Here is a 22690-nt window from a genome sequence, read left to right as displayed (position 1 = left end):
GTTCTCCAGAGCTCGTGTAGTGCTATTGTGATAGCCTTTATCAGTTCAAACACAAATAAAAGTACAAAGAAAGCAAGGCAGAAACGTATGTTCAGTAAATATCAAGTATCATCAGTTAAGATATGAAAAGGAATTCACAACAATTGTTCAAAGCTGCTTAACCAACTTTAGGATAAGTATTAAACGTCGCCCGCATCTCGTGGTCGTGCGGTAGCGTTCTCGCTTCCCACGCCCGGGTTCCCGGGTTCGATTCCCGGCGGGGTCAGGGATTTTCTCTGCCTCGAGATGGCTGGGTGTTGTGTGCTGTCCTTAGGTTAGTTTAGGTTTAAGTAGTTCTAAGTTCTAGGGGACTGATGACCATAGATGTTAAGTCCCATAGTGCTCAGAGCCATTTTTTTTATTAAACATCGTAGTAAAATACTATGTATCTTATCAAGTGGCCATGAAGTCGTTCTATTATCGACACTTGTGCAGTTTTCTTGTCTCCTAAGTCATTCCCATTTTTATCGTATAGACATTTTTTAGTAATTCCACGAAATATTACCAAATATGGTCAGAACATACAAATATGATATCTGAAAATCACATTTTCATCCTGTTCATTTCGTCAGGTAAGTCTGGATAAATAATTATCCACCAATGCACAATGTAGAATGAAGTCACCTCCAGCTGATTGAACTCTAGTTTATCAGTACCAAGCATCAATTGAAATCCTTTCAGTGATCAGAAATGGTCCTGAGTTTGTTGATACTGACACAAAGGAGTAGAGCGAAAAGAGAAATGGACTAATGATGTAGCGGCATTCATTAACTATTCCCAACCAACATTCAGCTGAGCTGACATGTTTGTAGACCAAGGTTTCACGCCTGGATTTATGAACTTGTATCGTTTCCATCTACGTTGGACGTTACATCGTCAAGAATTCGTTTGTTGGTAAGAAATATTTATATAGGTCACAGGAGTTTAAAGATAAACGAAAAGTTTTGTTTTTTATTTCCTAGACCATAATGCAGCCATTTAACAATAGGACCAGAAAATCTCACTGGTGTACTGATAAATTTTGGCGGATTATCAGATACGAAGTTGCAAAGTAAACTTACAGATATATGTATTAATTGTTGCAATTTTTGCTAGTAAACAGCTTTAGAATTATCAGTTTGTATTTCACTTAAGTAACAGTACAGCAGTGCATATAAATGCTGCTCTGTCAATGCCGTGAAAGATTTAACATTTATAAAAACTGAAGATAAATTTAATTAGCTGAGCACCTACAACCAAAATGCATGTATTAGTACCTGAGTTTACTTGATATCTGGAAAGAAATTAAACTGGTAAATTTCTGTTTAACTTGTATCGCTTAATAGTTTAGAAGTGATGATAACGTCGAGATTAGCAGTTATCATGCTTCACTGTGAAATCTCATGGATACAATAATTTATGACTTCATAGATGTTTTGTTTGATGCAAAGTTACAATTGTACCTGTATTATAACAACACGTATTTGTGGACTGAATTTGTTATAAACGGTAATACTGCATTCGTCATTAATAACTCGGCTCATGGCTTTGTTTACTTTAGGTCTCTAATTACGTTAGCAAAATATAGATATTTTCTTAATTATTCTCAGTAGATTCTGTTGCTGAGGAGTTTCGAAGTAATTTGCTCACCCGAGAGAAGTCATGGTAGTGGCAAATTAGTTTGCTGCCTAATTAATGTTGGCGTGTCTGGAGAGTTTCGAAGAGGTGTCAGATAAAATTCTTGGGGTTTTCAGTTTTCCGAATCACTTATCGAATATCGTTTGTAAGTGTTACTTTGATCATAGTGCTTCTTACAACTGCCGCATTGAATGGTGGGTGAATACTGAGTTCATGGGTAATTTCCCAAGATTCTTTAGTTGAGCAATAAGTGAATGGTGGTAAAGCTTTGAAATTGAGCTGGATTTAAATTATTGTTTACTGGAAACACGTGATGTCGCATATGAAATTTCCTCTGTTTATTTTAAACTAGAGGCTTTTCTGTGTGCCCTGTTGTAACACAGCTGTAAAACTCAAAGCTTTACCAAACGTTCATGACTATGTTCCTAGTTAATATATGTCCTAAATTAATAAATGGAACAGTATCTGTTTCGTTTTTGAAGCACTATGCTTGTTACACACACACAAACTCCTTTTTTTGTCATTAACTCCGTCGTATTAATAATTTCTTGTTAAAGCTTGCATGCGTTTCTACGGTCGATGATTCCTTGACTTATGTATCAACTTGAAAATTTCTATCAAATTTATCGTTTGGTTGTCGTTGCTGTATTCATAGAGATGGTGACATAAATAGTAGTTTCAGTATGTGCCCTGTGGAGGAAATGTTTGAGTAGCATAGTAGAGAGTATCTAATAGAGTTTGTGGCGTCATATTTGAATTGTTTTCTTCTGCCACAAAGAACAGAATATAATTCGCGTGATTTACAACTCTGAAAGGGTTACTCTTCGAAATTCGCAATTGGTGTGTCTGGATGTATTGTAGGCTACTTCAGAAATGAAGTCTTAGTTTGCATTTTCTTCCGAAATGTTCTTCAAGAAGGATGAAGGTAGTAACTTCGGACTGAAATGATTTAAGTAATTCAGTGTTACTAGACATTAATAGTAAGTATATATTATCAAAAACTGGGTCAGGCTTGTCTGGGTTTATTAAATTGGAATATCTCGTCGGATTAATCACGTGTCGGGCATTCTTAAATTACAATCCTGGTGCAGTCTCATGAATGGAAGGTGTTAGTTTGTGATTTAATGCGACCTATCAATCAACAAGTAACTGGCCAACGATTAAGTTACTTTGAGCAAATGATAGCCATGAATCATACCCTGGAGACATGCTTATTTGTTGAGGTCTCCATTAACAACTGTAGCACGATGTTTTATGGACTTGTATTTGTTGTAGTGTATTGCATGACTGTATTAGTCTGATTCATTCTGCTGTTCAGGTTTCATTTTATGAAAAAAGTTGCCCTTTTATATTATTTGCTGTTCATTCTCTCGGTTGTTTTTGGCAAGTGAACACTTGACTATTTCTGCTTTCTATATCTTTTTGAAGATATACATTTTTAAGTGTTAATTACATACTTCAATATTCACATTACTACTAAATTTACGAATATGTATGTCCCCATAACTAAAGTTTTAAGGTACTGCATAAAGGGTTAGGATACATGGGTACAAATGTGTCCAACAGCCTGCCATAACACTTTAAATCCCTTATTCATGTGATAGTAGAGTTGGAAACCTTTTTTGGACACCCTGTTCTGACCCACAGAAAATTATTTTGCAGAAACTTTCAATTAATGTATTAAAGTATAATTACTAATATAAGTGTGTATCATAATGTTATATAAAGTTGTGTTACTGCATTATACTGCACTTGAATAAAGTCTACTACCTTGACCTATTTCCACACCCCAGGGGCTCCCCTCCACTGTGTCAGGGAATACAACTCATTTAATGTGCTGCTTGCGGGTGCTGGATTTGGCTGTGTGATGAAGTTTGTTATTGTTTTGATCATGACTGTTGTTAGTAATATTGATATTTAATTTCTTCTCCTCTGTCATTGTTCTTAACTCAAACAGTTATAGTTCACACACAATCTTACAGCAAACATGACTGAAAGATCTACTACAAGAAAGATCCTTAAACAGAGCAGCAGTCAATTTCCTAGCCTTTCTTGAGTATTACAGGCAATTGCTCTGTTTCTAATGACTTCAGTAGGGTGTTAAAACATGATCTTCTGATGTGTGTGTAAAGTCAGATATTGTTTTCTCATTCCTGCTGAGAATTAAATGTAAGTTGAGATGGGACTGCTAATGAGAAACTCTTCTTTGTCTTTGAACATCTGCAGATTTTTAATTTCCTGTATGATGGAACCTGTTATCGACTTTTACACCGCAGTATGAAACTTCATTCTGAACTCGAGTTAGGGATGCATAGTCTACATGAAAATTATTACTGCTTCTAATCTTGTGGCTTTGAATTGAAGAGTACACTCTAAACTTGCTATTATTATTAATTATGAATACCATTAGTGAGTTGTATACAGGGCGTTTCAGGAAGAATGGTCAACATTCAGGGATATGACAAAAATGATTATTCAAAGCGAAACAGTCTAGTTAACATGGCTCTAAAATGCATACCTTAAAGGTTATGAGCACTTGTGGTGTGCACTCTAAGAGCCCATGCTTACTGGACATTTTTTCTTATTTTGGCCGACACTACCTCCTCTCAAAATGTAGAAAGCAAAAATGTTGCAGTAGAAGAGATTTGTTTCGCAGTATCGAAGATGTAGTGGTGCTCATAGTTCTTAAGGTATGCAGTGTATAGCCCATGTTTATTAGACTTTTCTGCCTCGAATGATCATTCCTGTCATACCCCTGAATATTGGCCAGTCCTTGTGGGACACCCTGTATCTATTGGTAAGAACATGTACGGATCACCTAGGTTTCTGAAGAGGCTTTCGCGAGACCTTCTGTTTTCAATATTCACAATATTTTTAATGCTTACTTCATTACAATAAAAACTTTATTGATCTTAGTAACATTGCCTCCAGAAGGTGTGGCATATCACAGTATGAGGTGAAAGTGTGTTAATAGTCCTGTCCACAGGTCAACATAGTAATAAATTTCCAAATGTAAAACTAACAGAATCGTGCTTATGCGTCCTGTATTTATTTACTTATTTATTCATCCAAGGATCATCTCTCAGTGATATAGCAATTGGCATGGCAATACAATGCCAATCAGAAGGCAAAAATATAACACACAGCATTCATAACATGCTTTAAGAGGATGGAACTGGTAGCCTAGGGGGATAGGGCAGGTGGTCTGTCATGGCCTTAAGGAACCATCCTGGCATTTGCCTTAGTGATCTAGGAAAAGTCAAATGAGGATGGCTGGACAGAACAGTTCCATCCTCCCGAATATGAGGTAATTGTCATAACAACTGCACTGCACTGCATTTGGTAATTCTCTATTGTATAATGTTCCTTCGTTTACACACATTGTTGCAGGCAAGTTGCAATATAAAATATGGTTTCCCTCTTCACTGCTCACACACTGATGACTCTCGGGCTGTTTCCAGTCACTTGTACTGTAAAATATTATTCCACTCTTCATTGCTGCTTGCACTAAGACAGTCACCAAACTGCTGGCCTGAGAAGATGCTGCTGTGCCCCTTGCCTCAGTTACCAGACTCCATATTCAGCTGTGTGCGACTGTCTACCTGAAAAGCTAAGCAAACTGACATTACCATCTATTCAACTACATGCCACTGTCCACCTGAAAAGCTAAGCCAATGTACATTACCATCATGCATTGTACATCTTTGCACATTATCCTAGTGAGGACAATAAACCATAATCATCTGAAACATGACAAGGTGAAGTAGTTATTCCCTTTTGTTATCATCCACTACTCTTGAGTTCTCTAAGTAATCTTTAATTGTGTAATAGCATTACTTGTGAAGAACATTCTAGTTGTTTCTAAACAAATTTGTTTATTAATCATTTTCACTTCATTTGATTATTTATTATACAAATTTATCCTCTGATAGAAACGCTGTTTTGACCTTTTTGTTTGTTTTTCCTGGTTAAATACAGCTCAGAAGTGGCTCATGTTCCATGATTATGTATAGAACAAAGAGTGCAATATTTAGTAATATTTTCCCTGGTACACATTACAGATAGGTATATGAACTCTTATGGTGCAGTAAGGATGCCTAGTGTTTTAAATAGCTCTTTGCAATGAGTCCAACTAGTTTCAATAAATATTCATGGCCCTTTTCTGGAGTTTAAAGATTATGTCCATGCTTTGTGCCACTGAGAGATATGGTGCAGCAGTTAGCACACAGGACAAGCATTTGGGAGGACAATGGTTCAAATGCACTTCTGGCCATCCTGATTTAGGTTTTCTGTTATTCCCCTAAATCACTTCAGGCAAATGCCGCGATGGTGCCTTTGAATAGGCACGGCTGATTTCCTTTCCCATCCTTCCCTAATCTGATGGGGCTGATGACCTGGCTGTTTGGTTCCCTCCCACAAATCAACCATGCTTTATGCCTTGAGTCCACAGAAGAGAATCATATAACTAAGGCACGTGTGTGTGGAGGCATAGTATGTCCTAAGACATTGTCAGTTACAAACTGATGTTAACATCCCAAGAACATGGCCTGCAGATGACATTCTTTTTGCCAGTATCTTTGTATGTTCACTCCATGTTAGTTGACAATTGATGTTCATTCCTAAAAACTTTGTCTGCTACACATCTATAGATTTATCATCTATGTTTAAAGTGACAGCATTACTTTTTTTCCCCTGAAGTGCATACTGTTCATTTTTTTATGTTCAGCATTAATTTATTACATACAACCCACACACACGTGTGTGTGTGTGTGTGTGTGTGTGTGTGTGTGTGTGTGTGTGTGCGCGCGCGCGCATGTGTTTTTTTTTTTTTCTGACAATTGTGTTACTAAAAATTTATCATTGGCAGACATGAACAATCTCCACTGTTTGCAACTAAGATTGAAACCATGAGTTTGATGTTCCTTTTATACCTAGTGCTTCTAGCTCTGTCAGTAATATTTTATGGCCAACAGTGTCAAAAGCCGTGGACAAATTCAAGAAAATGCCAGTAGCACAGTCATCCCTGTAAGAGCTCAAAGAACCACCTTTGTGAACTCTGAAATGGCTGATATTGTAGGTACTACTACCACTTTTGAAGCCAATCTGAGCTTTGTTAAAGAGGCTGAATTTACTTATGCAAATTGTGTCTCTCATTCATGATTGTTTCAATTATTTTTGAGAATGAAGACAGCAGTGAAACTGGCCTATAGTTTTCATTTCTTTCTGCATTACCTTTCTTTAGTAAGGACACCATTTGTGCATGCTTTATGTACCCTGGGAAACATCTGAACTAATGATTTAAGTTTGTTAATGGGGTTTGTGCGCCATCTGTGCACACATTCAGAACATAGACAGGAACCTCATCTATGCCCACTGACTACTTATTTTTTCAATTGTTGTACTGCCTTCCTAACTTGAAGCTCTGTTTTGGGAAACATCATTGTGTTCCCTGTGTAAGACTTTGCGGGTGCTACATGTGTTTTAGCAAGATATTGCTGCAGCCTCTCCACAATGCCAAACAAGTAATGATTTAAAAATTTTGCTGATTCCTGAGGATTTATTGTTATTCTATCCCCATCTCCGATTTTTATTAGGTCTACAACTTTGCTTCTGCTGTTTTGCAGTAGAGGGCAGCAGTGAAAAGTAGTGGTTCAAGTTGTTCGTTATAAGTACCATACAGTAAGCTTAGGCATTTGAGAACATAACGCCATCAAAATATCAGTCTATTTTTGATTGCATCATAAGGTTATTCTCGACTGAATACGTCAACTTACGAGCCCACTTCTCGTCATCTGCGGGAGGTTTTAGTTTTCTGCTTTGATATGAAGAAATCTGTGGCTGAGGCTCATAAACAGCTGGGTAAGACCTACGATGAGAAGCCTGTTAGTGACAGAATGTCGCAGAAAATGTTTTTCATGCTTCAAGAATGGTGATTTTGACATTGAAGACCAGCATGGTTGTGAAAGAGCGAAAGCTTTCGCTGCTACTGCAGCCGACGGGAACAATCACAGGAGATCGTTGTTGAAAGCAATTGATGTGTTTGAGCCGAGCATTGAAGGACAAATGGCCATACTACAGTAATAGACATGAAAAATAGATTTTGCAGCATGACAGTGCACGACCCTATGCTGAAAATCCCGTCAAAACATACTTGGAAACGTTGAAATGGGAAGTTCTATCCCATCCACTGTATTCTCCAGATATTCCTCCCTCTGACTGCCACCGTTCTCAATCTATGACACATGACCTAGCCGACTAGCACTTGCGGTCATATGAACAAGTGCAAAATTGGATCGATTCATGGCTCCCCTCAAAAGATGCCCAGGTATATACTGTGGGATTCGTATGCTGCCCTAAACCTAGGAGAAAGCAGTGGCCGACGATGGCTAGTACTTTGAATCACAAATGTTTTGTAAGTTTTTCACAATAAAGTCTCGAACTTCGAGAAAAAATGGTGGAAGCAAAGTTGTAGACCTAGTATGATGTTATACTTGCTTCTGCATTTTCCAGTTTCTGGTTTCATAACATTCTCTGACACTTTATTTTTGTTTTATGAATTACTTATTAATTTGTCTTTGAATGATGGTTTTTTTGCTGCAAGCAGTATCCTCCTGTATATGATTTTTTATACCTGTTGTAGTACTTGAGGAACTATGGATTAGTGCAGTGCTTTCGCAAAGAGCAGAGAAATTTAAGTGTTTATGAGGACTTCGTAATACCCACTGTTATCCACATATTTTCCTTAGCTGGTGCAGTAGAATTGGCTTCTGTTACAAACGTCAGTTCAAACATTAATTTAAACAACATGCAAAATTTAGAGAACTTAGCTCCTACATGTACACTTTTCACTGGTTTGGTTTTCCAGCCTTCTAGAAAAAGTAGGTTTCTTATGATCTGAGAAAATCTTTTTGTAGGCATGCAGTTTTGTAGTTTACACCGAGCCTGTCTTTTGCTGTATTAGCCAACGGTAATTATCCGAATTGCCAAGATCTCTTAACAAATACTTTACAATTTTTCCTGTCAGTGTCCATAAGTACATTGTCTCAAATTGAAGCTGAACTTTTTTAAACCCTTGTAGCAGTGTTTACCCCTTGTGCCATGCTAAAAGTGCTCAGAAAGTTCAGGAAATTATGGCTAATTTCACCCTCAGCATCTATGTTAATATTCATGTCTGCAAATATTATTATGCCGGTTCTGGGACAGCAGAGGCCCTTTCTATGACTTCAGTAAATTTGTTGAAGTAAGTGTCCACATTACGATCAGGTGACTGGTAACGACACAGAATCATTGGCTTATTGCAGTCATCTAGCTTTGTTAATTCAGTGACTGACAGTTCAAAATGTTTACCTGCACAAAACCATGGAAAACGTATATCAGTATGGCCAGATGGCGCAAACTCCATCCTCCCAAATATGAGGTCAGTGTCTTAGCAGCTGCACTGCCCCATTTGGTTAATCCCAGTTATACAGTGTTGGGTAATTTACACACAATTTGCTTTAGATAACTTATAAATCACAGTTCTGCTCTTCATCAGTGCACACACTAAGGTACCTACTGATGACTTCTGGGCCATGAAGATGCAGCTGTGCCCTCCAACTAACTCCAGTCTGTTCACAAAACTGACTCGAGAGCCACAAACATTCAACTATGCCCCATATTTAACTTCCTGTCCTTCCCTGTGCCCATCTGAAAAACTGAGTCAATTACATGCTTAAGAACTTCACACTTAGAGACTTAACCAGTGTGTACTCATTGATCTCTGCTTCTGGTACCTCGGAGTCATTATTATTTGTTTAGAACTGCTTAGTATGAATTTTTGTAAGATCAAAGAGTTGTTGTTTGCTGTGCACCGGCAGTAAGCCTGTTCTGTTACTCTCCTGGCTTTCTGATATGGATGTTTTTGGGCCTTTTATCAATATTTCTCTGTTTCTTAGCATTTATCCCACATGTGCACAGTCCACTTGTTTGACTACATCTCCATTCCGCTCTTCGATGACATCTTCACATTTTTAAACCAATGTCACACATATCAGACCTGTTGCCAGGTGGTTGTGTGACACCTGGGTGTAATTGAGGACCTTTTTTTGTAATAGGATTGCCCTGATTTATCATACCATACCAACATAGACCTGTTCCCTAATTTCTTATGTGACCATATTAAATAAGTCTGTGAGCATAGTCATGTCCATTCTTTGAGTAGTCTACTGATGCTGCTTCATAAGTGGTTGACATTCTGCACCATAAATGGCTGTAGAGCATACTGTGGTAATGTAAATTGTGGCCTTTAGATGTTTGAGCATCTTTCTCCACTTGAGAAAAGTTGCGTTCACCCTTGGCCAGATATCAGAAGTGCCATCACAGTTTGAGGTTACTATGGATCTTAAGTATTTAAAATGGATCATGTTCTGCAGGTGTTGATAATTGATTCTGATAGTACTATTGGTTTAGGGGCCACATTCCAGGTAGGCCCCTACTCAGTCTTCTGGGTATTGAGGCACAGACCAATCTCCGCCCATCTATCTATCCTGATGTTGGAATTCAAGGTGTGTGTCTTTCGCTAGGGTAACATTATCCATGTAAAGAAGTATCCATGGATGTGATGTGTCTTTGTTTGCTGTGGCTATATCCATGCAGAGGATTAGTAATAGCAGTGACGGAACAGAATCTTGATGATGAACGCTGTTAGTGATATCAATAGGTGGAGAAATTACTGTTGGACTCTGTAGTACACTGATGTACCAAGTTTACATATATCTCTGGGCTTTCATGACATCAAAGAGCTTGGCAGATGAGGTCATATGGGGCATGATGAAATGCTCTTCTGTGGTCCCACACATCTTCATTTGGTAGTTTCTTTGTTGTCATGAAGTCCCAAAGATCTGTGTATACTGGGTACAGCTTTTACGTCACAGTGCCATTAGTGTCACCCTTTTATGAAAATCTTTGTGTAAAATAGCCAGTATGTATAATTTCGTAAACTATTAGTACCTACATATGGGAACTACCGGAACTATGAAGTTGTCATACTCTGTTTCGTAGGTGTTTAATGACCATTGGTTAGTGGTTTACTTTATTGGCTTGGTCAGTGCCCATTACAGAGACAATACTTATTTCATTGCCCTCTTCCATTAATAGGGCCAATTTTCTCTTTGCAATAAGTTACACTCTTTCTTGTTGAAATTTCCACAAGGGACATGATCGTTTCTTTGCTTTTGTTGTCAGCTAGACCTATAGTGCTCAATCATGTTCCATTGTTGGTTTGGATAAGTGCAGTGAAAGAACTGTCTAGATCTAACGTGATGTATCTGCATCAACATTAATTGATGAAGCCTAGTTTAATAAAGTGGAATCTAGGTAGTTCTTCCTTTGTATATGTGCACCATGATTTCTGACCTCTTTCAAGACTCTTATGTTTTAATGCCAAAGTCGGAATGAACAACAGGCAAAAAAAAGAACAGCTGCAGCAGAACTTTGGCCTCTAAGATAATCACAGAACACCGCCAAATATATCAGTGCCTGATGATGCCATTTGGAATGGGATAACGCTGTTGGAGGGGCCAAGACATGAAATAGTTTAAATAAAAAAAATGGTGGACCTGGTGGGGACTGCAAAGACAAGGTTTGGCTAATTACAGTGTGCACAGAGGCATTTAAGCAATCATTTTTCCCATACTCGATAAGCAAATGGAATAGGAAGAAACCCTAATATGTAGTAAATGGGAAGTACTCTCTGTGTTGCACTCCACAGTGTTGTGCAGAGTACATGTTAAAAAAAGTAGCTTAAGAAATTGTGAAAATGATTAACACGTTGCCATATTTTTTACAGAGAAAGTGAGAGGTCACAGATGTGATTCACAAACATGCAAATAACTATGGATGTTTCTAACAGTAATGGAAATACCTGGATGGAGCAATATGTAAAGTAAGGGAAAAACAACCACACACCTAAAGCTGGTCAGTGTGTGCCACATAGTTACAGAAAACAGCATCCACACTAACTTCTGAGCGCTAGCTTTTTTTCCAGCAATGGTACACACGTTCACACTCAGGCACCCTCACACACACTCTTATGGCCATGGTAAGATTAATTATTGGTTATTTCATTAGGGCTTCTTCCCGTTCCATTCATATATGGAGTGTGGTAAGAGTGTTTAAAAGCCTTTCTGTGTGCAGTAATACTCAATCTTGGCCTCACGATCCCTACAGGGGCGATACAAAGGGAGTTATAGTATATTCCTAGATTCATCTTTATAGCTAATTCTTGAAACTATGTAAGTAGGCTTTTTCAGGGTAGTTTGCGTCTATCTTTAAGTGTCTGCAAATTCAGTTTCTTCAGCATTTCTTTGACACTCTCCCACAAGTCATAAAATACTGTGACAATTTGTGCTACCCTTCTCAGTAGTGGCATGTTCCATATCCCCTGTAAGTCCTATTTGGTACAAGTTCCACACATAATTGAGCAGTATTCTAGGATGGGTTAAAGGTGTTTTTAAGCAATCTCTCTTGTAGAGTGATTGCATTTCTGTAGTGTTCTACAAATGAACTGAAGTCTGCCACCTGTTTTATCTATGACCAAGCCTATGTGATCATTCCATTTTATATCCCTACAAAGTGTTACACCCTGGTATTTGTGAGTGTTTTTTCCCATTTTGTGAAGTGCACAATTTACGTTTCTGAACATTTAAGGTAAGTTGCCAGTCTTTGCAGCACATTGAAATCTTATCAAGATCTGACGCAAAAAATATTTGTGCTATGAAGTATATTCCATTTTGAAGATAAAACCACTTCAGCTGTAAGTGCTTTATTTATAACCACCACTTGTCTTGCAGCATGTTAGTTACACCATCAAGTGCAATAAAATCAGTTCATGTTCTGACCAGAAAAGAGAATGGGATGAGCAAGTGTTCATAGTCAGCAATTTTTCCCTATGTAACAGACGTCAATTATGAAACAACATAGAAAACTCCAATTATATCAGGAATTATCTGGAGAGTTAAAAGGTCCTCATAAACCAAAAAAGTTATCAAAAGTGGTCATATATGATCATCTATGTTAATATATAAAATTAAGCAGCACCGGTCCATTATTTACCACTGCAAGCGTGCGCATTGGCAAACTCATAATGTTATAGAAAGGTTCGTTGGGTGGCAGATTGGTTGGTTGGCTGGCCGGCTGTACAGGTCACTCATCAGAGAGGTCATCAGTGTCCTTAGTAAACGAATTTGAGACAGTTATGAGATTTTAGTCCAATACACTTTTAATCACATCCACGTGTACAAAATACGTAAGACTCAGTCTACAGTCAATTTGTAAAGTCTGTTATTAAAATACACAAACTCTATCTATATATTAGTTAAAATGCTGTAACAGAGATTTGTGACTGGCTGATAGTTTGGGGGGGGGGGGGGGGGAGATAAACCAGCCACCCTGAAAATACACACACATCTTTTCCTATAACCTATGTAAGAAGCCAGACATTACACAGAATGTTGAAACATGAACAACATTAATTTCTTCGTCACATAAAGCAGAAGTCAGATGAGCTGTTAAGCCAGTTGCAGCTTTCATATCTTGGTATAAAACACATTACGTTAAAATATGGCGTACACCGATATATACACTCCAAGTGCTGCATACTGGTGGGTCCTCTCCCCAGAGGAGGAACCCAAGGGTCCGAGGAGAGTGTCCTCCGGATGTGCATTAAAAATACTTTCTCTTTCCTCTGTGGCCAGGAGAAGGAATGCCACGGCCATGTTATTTGTTTCCCTGGCTGCAGTCTACACAATCCTCCATCCCCACAAACATATGAACCTTTTGTCTCAACAGTGAAGTAATTTCATGTATAGAACCAGCATATTAGAGAATTATATTTATACAGGCATTCTTAGCTGCTTCATTACCTTCAGTCACAGCATGCCCTGGTACCCAACAGAATGACATCTCCTTGTGCTGCCTCGTAGGTGGGAAAAAGTGTTGTGGATCATCTGGATATGTTATATGTAATGGATAGTGTAAAGTGCACTTAAGGAGTCAGTGCAGATAAGGAGTTTGGTAACATGGTGACATGTCCTCTGCTCTAGGATCACTCAAGATAATTCGGCATCATATACTGTGAATGAATGCACCAGGTGAGCAAATCTTGAGGACATATTCAGGAAATAACACAACACAGCCAATGGAATTCCCCTGCATAGAAACATCAGCATAAACTACAACATAATTGCAATTCCCAAATTACAACACAGATTTAAAATTTCTTTCTGTACAGTGATAAATCTAAAATAATTCTGGGGTTATTTGTTAAGCGTGGCAGTGAATAACTCCAGCCCTGATAATCTAATCTAATCACATCAAGTGCCATTGGGCACTGGATCTTGAATGGCCTCATTGCCCTATTGGAAACTCACAGTAATAGATTTTTTTGTGTTCAAATGCTGTTTTTGAAAGCCATTCTCTAGAAAAGTCTTAAGAGTGTGAATGGCAAGTTTTCAGCTGTAGTGTCATTCTCAACTGATGTCTTTCTGCTAGTCTGATATTTTTCCTTAGTCTTGTTATTGTTGCAAATTTCTTCATCTTTGAGGAGGAAGGGGGGGGGGGGGGGGGGGACGACTGTAAATGTTTGGTTGCAGTAAAAGATCTCCATCACTCAGAACTGAAAACCAAAGGAAAGGAAATGGATATATTACTCTTTCTCCCACATTGTTCTTTACATGATTCAGCAAATTGTCTCAGTTGCTGACATTGATTTTCTATGGTTTCCACAGATCATTGTTGACAAATGATGACGAAGTTTCTTGGGTCAGTTTTGTTTGTTATTACTTTCTTCCAGTCTGTTATAAAGTGTCTGCTGTGTCATGCGGATGACAAATACATGATTCTACAGTGTATTAGTGTTGTGAATAAAAGAAATCAAGCAAAAAAGTGAGATACTGGCACACAGCATCCTCTTATCAAACAGCAGCACATGAGCTACAAAACGTAGTGTCCACATCTGATGATATGATCACCATCAAACGTATCACATATCCTCACTTAATGAGTGATCCAGAAAGGAATGTTAGTGTAATATCTTATGTTCAGAAATTTTGTGTGTCTTAAGAACTTTTAAGTAGCTTATTCCACATTTCCTAAATCATGTATATGATATCTATCGAAATGATGTGGGTTGAGTCAATGTACAGACTATGTAAATATAATTTGTTTGTGTGGAAGGCTACATGCCAGTTGTTTACAACTTGTGAAGTATTATAATGCCTTAACTTTAATAAAGGCAAACATATTCATATGACATTAGTGTAAGCCAAATCTGTTTATATTTAACATCTCAGAGTGCTCACGACTCTCTTGTAATTACGTGCATGGCGAGCACAGGGTTGCAAGCTATTGCAGCACATGCTTCCTTTCCTGTGCTGTAATCTTTCACCTCTATCCTCCTCCTCCTCCTCCTCCTCCTCCTCCTCCTCTTACTCTCTTTCTCAGGGTGGCAGATTTGATGTCAACATGGCTATTCACTAGGTCCTGTCTTTCTTTCTCAGAATAATCGTTTGTTCATCACCTTTTGTCTGAAGTAATTTTTGGTCCCTTTCTGGGTCTGCCGTTCATTTTCCAAGTATCTTTTTCTGCAGTGTGGGCCAAAGAATATCTTAAATAGAGCCTATTCCATGCAGCGTTAAAGATCATCTGTGCACAGTACCTGTGTGGGCTTTACAGGCTGTGTCTCCTAAGAGTTGTCAGGCTCATTTCTCTGGTGTTTCACCAGATATTTGCAGTTTTTTTTAATGCATTGTGTAGCTGGAGTCAGCCCAAACAAATAGTGCTCATCATGTTTTTCATGCAGTGTCAAGTGTGTACAGAAAGCATCAGTTTGTTTCCTGTTACAAACAAAATAATTTTTAAATCAGAATTTGACATGCCTGTTTGATATAGCACTCCCAGATTAGTGTAGTGCAATATTTGTTTTATTGATATGTATTAACAGGGACAGCAAAACACAAAGAATAAACAGCAATACAGCAGCGAGTCAGTAGCACTGCGTGCTTAGCGGTAGCAGTCAGCGTAGGGCAGGCAGTGCTATCATTGCTGGAGTACTAGTTATTCTTTGAGTTGTACTGTCCCTGTTAATATAAGGGGCATTCAAAAAGAAATGAACTGGAAGCATAATTACAGAAACCAGTATCTGTATGTTGGAAGTATTGACCCTGGCTGTTGGGAGACTTGTTCCACTGTGACACAATGCGGTGAATGGCTGTCTCATAAAATTACCGGGGCTGCGATGTTCACCAGTTCTACATGTACAGCTGGACGTCATCGTCCAAGGTGAATTGTTTGCCCTTCAGAGTCTTTTTAAGGGGACCAAAAATTGTGTGATCACAGGGAGAGAGGTCCGGACTGTGTTGGCCGAGAACCTCTCATTTGAATTTCTGCAGGAGTGCCGCAACTGTATTGGCCATTTGAGGCTTTGTATTGTCGTGGAGCAGAATGACCCCACGGGTGGGATTACCTGGTCATTTTGATTTGATCACTTGGCGAAGGGTGGTCAAGGTTTGTGAGTAATACTGGACATTCACTGTTGTGTCCCGTACTGCAGGAAGTGAATCAAAGGGGGCCATCTTGGTCAAAGAAGAACGTCAGCATAACGTTTCCTGCACTTGTGTGGACGACGATGTCCAGCTATACGTACGGAACAGGTTAACATTGCAGTGCTGGGAATTTTATGAGACAGCCATTCACCACCTTGTGTCACAGCGGGAGAAATGTCTCAACTGCCAGGGTCATTACTTCTAACATACTGGTACTGGTTTCTGTAATTATGCCTCCAGCTCGTTTCTTTTTGAATGCCCCATATACATATTGATAAAACAAATATCGAACTAGAGTAATTTGGGCCTACTCTTTCATATGGGCATTTAAAATTCCACTTTAAAAATAATTTTGTTTGTAATGGAAATAAACTGACTCTTTCCATCAACACTGGGCATCGCATGAAAGACATTATGAACACTATTTGTTTGGGTTGACTCCAGCTACACATTGCAAAAATGAAATTGCAAATATCTGGAGAAACACCAAAGAAAATGCACCTGATGCCTCTTAGGAGAGACATCCTGCATACTCATATGTGTGTCAGAGTGAACGTAGTAGCCAACTCGACGTGGTGGGGTCATTGTGTATCCTTTCGGTTAAGCCCAATGGCAACACAGGGATTACAGTGCAGATGTCTGAGATTCTAGCATCTCGTGTATGCCAAGGTGTAGATGCTCATCTTCCTGGAGGCATCATGACTCCCAACAATTACCATGTGCCAGATGGCCTTTGCTGCAGATAGAAGTGTCTTATGGGGAGAGCCCTTGATCAGAGCAGGTGGCTTAAGGGTGGATGTTTCGCATGTAAAACGTATTAAATTACACTGAACCACTGACCATTTTGAACTGGCTATCTCATCCGACAGGTGTAGGAATTTCAGTGTGGATGGTAATAACCTTACTTCCTTCCCTACCCAATGGAAAAAGGAACAAACCAGACATCCAGTAGTGAAACAATTTATCCAGAACTTTGTATATACATGAATTTATGGAGATACTTTTACATTGAGAAGTATTTTTCTGGAACATATTGATAGTAAATTGACAAAAATATGCCATGGATTACTCTTGATTAGAGCCTCCCATGCTGCACACTCTGTAGCTTTTCAGGCATGCGAATGTTTTGGTATCGCTTCCTTGCTACCGCCAGATGAACTTGTTACTATGATAGGTGCTTCAAAGAGCCAAGTGTCTATTCTCTGTTCGGTTTACCTCCTGCCCCTCCGCACTGTCTGTCTGTCAGACTGCATCAGTGAAGCTGTGCGAGACACCTCCAATGCCATCACCCACGCCATTGGAATTGTTATTCCACTTTGTACAGGTCACATCTGTCACCAGCCAGTGCCATGGCAGACCAAAGACATTGTAATTGTTGTTCAGGATCACCAAAGAACCCTGCAATGTTTCAAGTGATATCCTTTGCACACCAACCTTATCATTTTAAGCAACATTGTGCTGAGGCTCGCTGTGTAATTAAATTCAGTAAGAAGGAATGCTGGGACCCCTTGTCTTCTCCCTGGGAATGTATGCCTCTTTCTCCTGGTTATGGGCCCAGCTCTGTAGCCTTCTGGACCACCGAAGACCCATCTTTCAGGATGGGCTCTTGCTGAATACTTCATGACCTACTTTGCAAAGACTCTGTGTCCTCTTCTTATGCAGCTGCCTTCTGGATATGTAAGTGACATTCCCATTTCCTTCACACTTTGGCATGCTGGATTATATAATGAACCTTTCACTGAGTGGAAATTGCTTCAAGCTCTTGCTTCGTCTCACAATATGGCCCCCAACCCTGATTCCATTCACAGTCAGATGATACAACATATGACTGTTTCTCAACAGATACTTCTCCTTAAGATCTTCACCCATATTTGGCTCGATGGTGTCTTCCCTTCACAAAGGTGAGATAGTATCATCACCATAATTGTTAAGCCAGGCAAAATCCCAACATCCATTATCAATTACCGACAGATTAACCTCACCAACTGCTTGAAAGGATGATTGTTCGCCGATTATGCTGGGTTCTCGAATCACGAGGGCCTTTTGTTCTATCAGTGTGGTTTCCAGGCGGTACAATCCACAACTGACAATCTAGTTTGTGTGGAAAGGCACTCTGACACTTTTTCCTAATACCAACATCTCATTACAGTCTTTCTTTTACCTACATAAGGCATACAAAACCTCCTGGTGCCATCACTTTTTACTTACAATCTATGACTGGAGCTTATGAGGCTCTCTACCAATTTTCATTCATCATTTTTTATCCCATCAGTTGTTCTGGCTGAGAGTTGGTACTTCACTCAGCTCTCCATGGGTCTAAGAGAATGGCGTTCTGCAGGGCTCCATGCTAACTGCCATATTCTTTCTGATTGCCATCAATGGGCTAATGATCTCTGTGAGGCCATTGGTTGCCCCTGCGCTGTATGTCAATGACCTCTGCATTTGGTACAGCTCCCTCTCTGTAGCCCTGGCTGTTAATGCCAGCTCCAAGGTGCCGTCTGATGGGGCTCTGTTTGGGACAAATCTCATGGTTTCTAATTATCTCCTACAAAAATGTAGGTCTTGCATTTTTTGTCATCATACACCATCCATCCTGACCCAGAACACTTCTGGGATACACAGTGCTTGGACATTGTTGCATGGTGTGAAGTTTTGGGACTCCTTTTTGGCAAGACTCTGACTTGGCTGCTCCATTTTCATCAACTAAATACTAGCTATGTGCAAAAGCTTAATGCTCTGTGCCTCCTTGCTCACACCTCTTGAGATGCAGATCACATTATTCTCCTTCATATCTGCCAGGCACTGGCCTAATCCTGCTAGGACTATGGTTGTCAGGTGTATGGCTTGGCGGCACCTTTGGCTTTGAAATTGTTAGACCTGGTCCATCATTTTGGAGTTTGACTGGCTGAAGTGCGGATATTCCCTCTTCAGTTTCGATGGTACCGACTCTTGCTCACCTATACAGTCTCCATTTTACAATCTCATCATCAATGAATGTACACTAATCTTTTTGCATATGAGGGGCACTGACCCCCTGACATCCACCCTCTGATGGGTTTACCAGTTGGTATGCACCTCACAGCCCCATGCTGGGACCTCCACCTATCCTCCTTGTTGTGTGCTCCTTGTGTTTTCTCACACACCTCGCCTTGGTTGGTGCTGAGACTATGATTTAGGACCAATCTATTTTAATGACCTAAAGTCTCAGTCACCCCCTATCACCTTTCAGCTTCTACTCCCTTTAGGAGTACAGGTTGCTACCATCTTCTTCAATGACAGCTCTAAAACCATAGGTAGTACAGGCAATGCTTTTACATCTTCTGTTGGTCAGAAATTTTCAATTTATCCCATTGGTTCTTCCAGTGCATCTGTTGCCCTTATTATTCTATCTATTTATTGCTGTATTTAGAAAGTAATTATTAAAATAGTTAAATTTGTGAATAATCACTCAGTTGTATTTATTCTGTTAAATCATTATGCTATCTTGCAGAAAAGGCTTGCTGTCATGCCTCTCATTTCACAATATTCTGTACAGTTTTAGTTGTATTATCAGCATGTTTAATATCGATCTTTATGAGCATATTTCAGGAGCTTTTAATAACTTTATTTTGCTGCAGGTTTTGTATAAAGTGAGAGCTTTACTTTTGGCAGTAATTATATGAATTTCCATTTTCTGTTGATAAGATATTTAATCTGTTTGGTTATCAATGGGTATCTTTTTCTGCTTCCAAATACTGACACAACATTAACAAAACCACATTGAACTTGGCATTCTCATGCCTTTGAGTATTCCATCCAAATCTAACCTCTTAAATATTGTGTCTTTATATCATTAATAATGTTTGGCCTGGATATTTCTCAGATCTGTAGTTGTATTTTTGTTAGTTAACCATCATGGTGCATAGTCCATAATTGATCCCGAACACTCTACGAAAATTTTATCAATGGAAGTCGAGATGTTTTGTTGCACAGAAGTTGGAAAATTCACTACAAAAATGAAATTGAAGCAGCTGATGTTTCCAGTTCATTTTTCTGCCAGGATCTTTTAAGACATCTACATTGAAACTTTCTCAAATTATTAACTTTTTCATAGTGCATAATACATAGCTTAACAGTGAATTTTGATTTCACATAAATGAATTAATGCAGTCTTCATCAAAACTTACAGGCTCATTTTCTAGATTCTTCTTTGCACGGAAACTGTTGCCTCAATATTTTTCTACTTTGTGTTTTCATCCTGGCCAAATTTAATGCTACAATGCAAGTAATTATCCAAAAACACAGTTATGTACACTGAAACTGCAATACAGAAAGGACAACAGAACACAAGGTGTTAAGGTGAGGGGGGTGGGGAAATAGTACTTATTTGCTGATAACATGAACAGCAAAGTGATAATGTGTCCTGGTCAGCAGGTGGATGTAAACATTAAGAAATATGAGGTGTGGCTATAAAATAATGGATTGATGCTGTAACAGAGTAAGTGCACATGCGCCAAAGGTGAATGACGAATGGCTATGATGTGTTAAGCCTTCTCAGTCCATTGGAGCTTCTCTAGTGTTTGTAGACAAATCAATATGGCCATGATCTTCATTTCTGTAAGAGCTTTATTTTGTTTTGCTGGAATAGTAAGTGTAATAATAGAGCAACAAATTTTTGTGAAGTTTCATATGAAAGGTGGGAAATCTGCTGCTGAAACCTATCTCTTAATAAAAGGAGGATGGTGAAGACTGTTTATCATGGAAGTGAGTTTTTAAGTGATTCAAGCTTTTCCAAGGTGGCCAAAAAGATGTTGAAGGTGACTCACATCCAGGACACCCTTCAACATCAAAACTGAATGAAAATATCAGAAAAGCAGATAATTTTATTTGATCTGATTTTTGGTTGAGTATTTGATCAGTTGCTGAAACTGTAAGAACTGGCAAAGAATGCTTAAGACAAATTTTACATAATCAATTTAACATAAGAAAAGTGTGTAAGAATCTGCTGCTGAAAATTCTCACAATGAAACAAAAATTAGTTTGTGAAAATGTTTGTACTAACATGACACTTTGAATACCATTGAAAATGGTCCTAATTTGAAAAGAATGATAACATGTAATGAATCGTGGTTTACCACTTATGATACAGAAACAAAGTGCCAGTCCATGTGATGGAAAGCCCCAATTTCACCCAGAGTGGAAAAAGCTTGGCTGAGCAAATCAAGATTCAAAGCAGTGATGATTGTTTTTTTTTTTATGTTAATGGAATTTTGTATCTTCACTGAGTTCCTGAATGTCAAACTGTTAATCAACATTACTACTACCTTGAGGTTCTTGCCCAGTTCCCATGAGAAAATAAGAAGAAAAAAGACCCAAATTATGGAAAAACAAGCCCAGGTTCTGCAACAAGACGATGCACCAGCTAATACTGTGTCATCTGTTAAGAGGTTTCTAGCATCCCAGTATTAGACCACCCACTTTATTTGCCTGACCTAGCACCATATGATTTTAATCTATTCTCCAAGGTTAAATTTGCATTAAAAGGAACAAGATTTCGGTCTGTGCGAAAAGAAAAGTGGCACATGTCATTAAGGAGCTCACAGAGGAAGACTCTTAGCACATTTCCATAAATGGAAAATTAGGATGGAGTGTCATGGGGATAGAGGATGGGACTATATTGAGACAGAGAGTAACTAAATATGTATGTTTTTGAATAAAATGTTTTACAGCAACAGTCCTGTTATTTTATAGCCACACCTCATAGGCACTACATGGGTATTCACTTAAAGCTGGCATCACCTCAGAAAACGTAAAATGGGTAACAACTGACCTCTGCTATATTTGACTACAATATTAAACAGAACTTATTAAAACAATATTAAAATTAATTTAAACAATATGGACTGCTCTGAACAGTGATCAGATACTGATATTACAGCAAAGTGTGACTGGCAATAGTTTTTCTTTTCAGTCATCCTGCTCCTTCTGAACTATTGGATTATCTCATTGTCAATTAACATTATCTGTTATCTAGAGCTCTACCCTTCACATTCATGTTAAAAAATATAAAAGATTGAAGGTGGTACATTTCTATTGTTTATTTTCTTTGACAAGTTACCAACATAATATTGCTTTCAAAATGGTTAAGTTCATATATAAATTCTGCAGTCCAGAATGTCATCTAGTGGCATTGTAATTTGTAGAAACTTTTTCTGTTTCATATTCTTCTGTCAGTTGTAGATGAGACAATGTAAGCAAAATACATTGTTGGGCTTTAATAGAGGCATTTACTGACATGTGAGCATATAGATTTCAGTATTGGTTTACTTTGCTCATAAAAATATAAGTAAACAAGTACTGGATGTAGCTAAGCTTCGAATTTGATCATCATCTTCTGCCACTAGTCAATGATTAGTTGATTGACTATAGCTACCATCCTGTGCAGTAAACAAGTCTTTTTTTAAACTAAGATCAAT

The 22690-nt window shown here is 38.6% G+C and overlaps 1 protein-coding gene across 3 annotated transcripts in view; it reads left to right on the top strand.

Moving 5' to 3' along the window:
* Positions 1 to 1837: 1837 nt before the first annotated feature.
* The window catches only part of LOC124788263 (zinc finger protein 143-like), a 118345-nt gene continuing 97492 nt past the window's right edge, over positions 1838 to 22690 (top strand). For all 3 annotated transcript variants that reach the window (XM_047255467.1, XM_047255468.1, XM_047255466.1), the window contains exon 1: positions 1838 to 1873. The gene's annotated coding sequence lies outside the window, so the exon portion shown is untranslated. The remainder of the gene's footprint in view (positions 1874 to 22690) is intronic.

Source organism: Schistocerca piceifrons, chromosome 3 (genome assembly GCF_021461385.2).
Source record: "Schistocerca piceifrons isolate TAMUIC-IGC-003096 chromosome 3, iqSchPice1.1, whole genome shotgun sequence".
In the NCBI taxonomy this organism is placed as follows: Eukaryota; Metazoa; Arthropoda; class Insecta; order Orthoptera; family Acrididae; genus Schistocerca; species Schistocerca piceifrons.
This window is presented reverse-complemented; position numbering and strand designations above follow the sequence as displayed.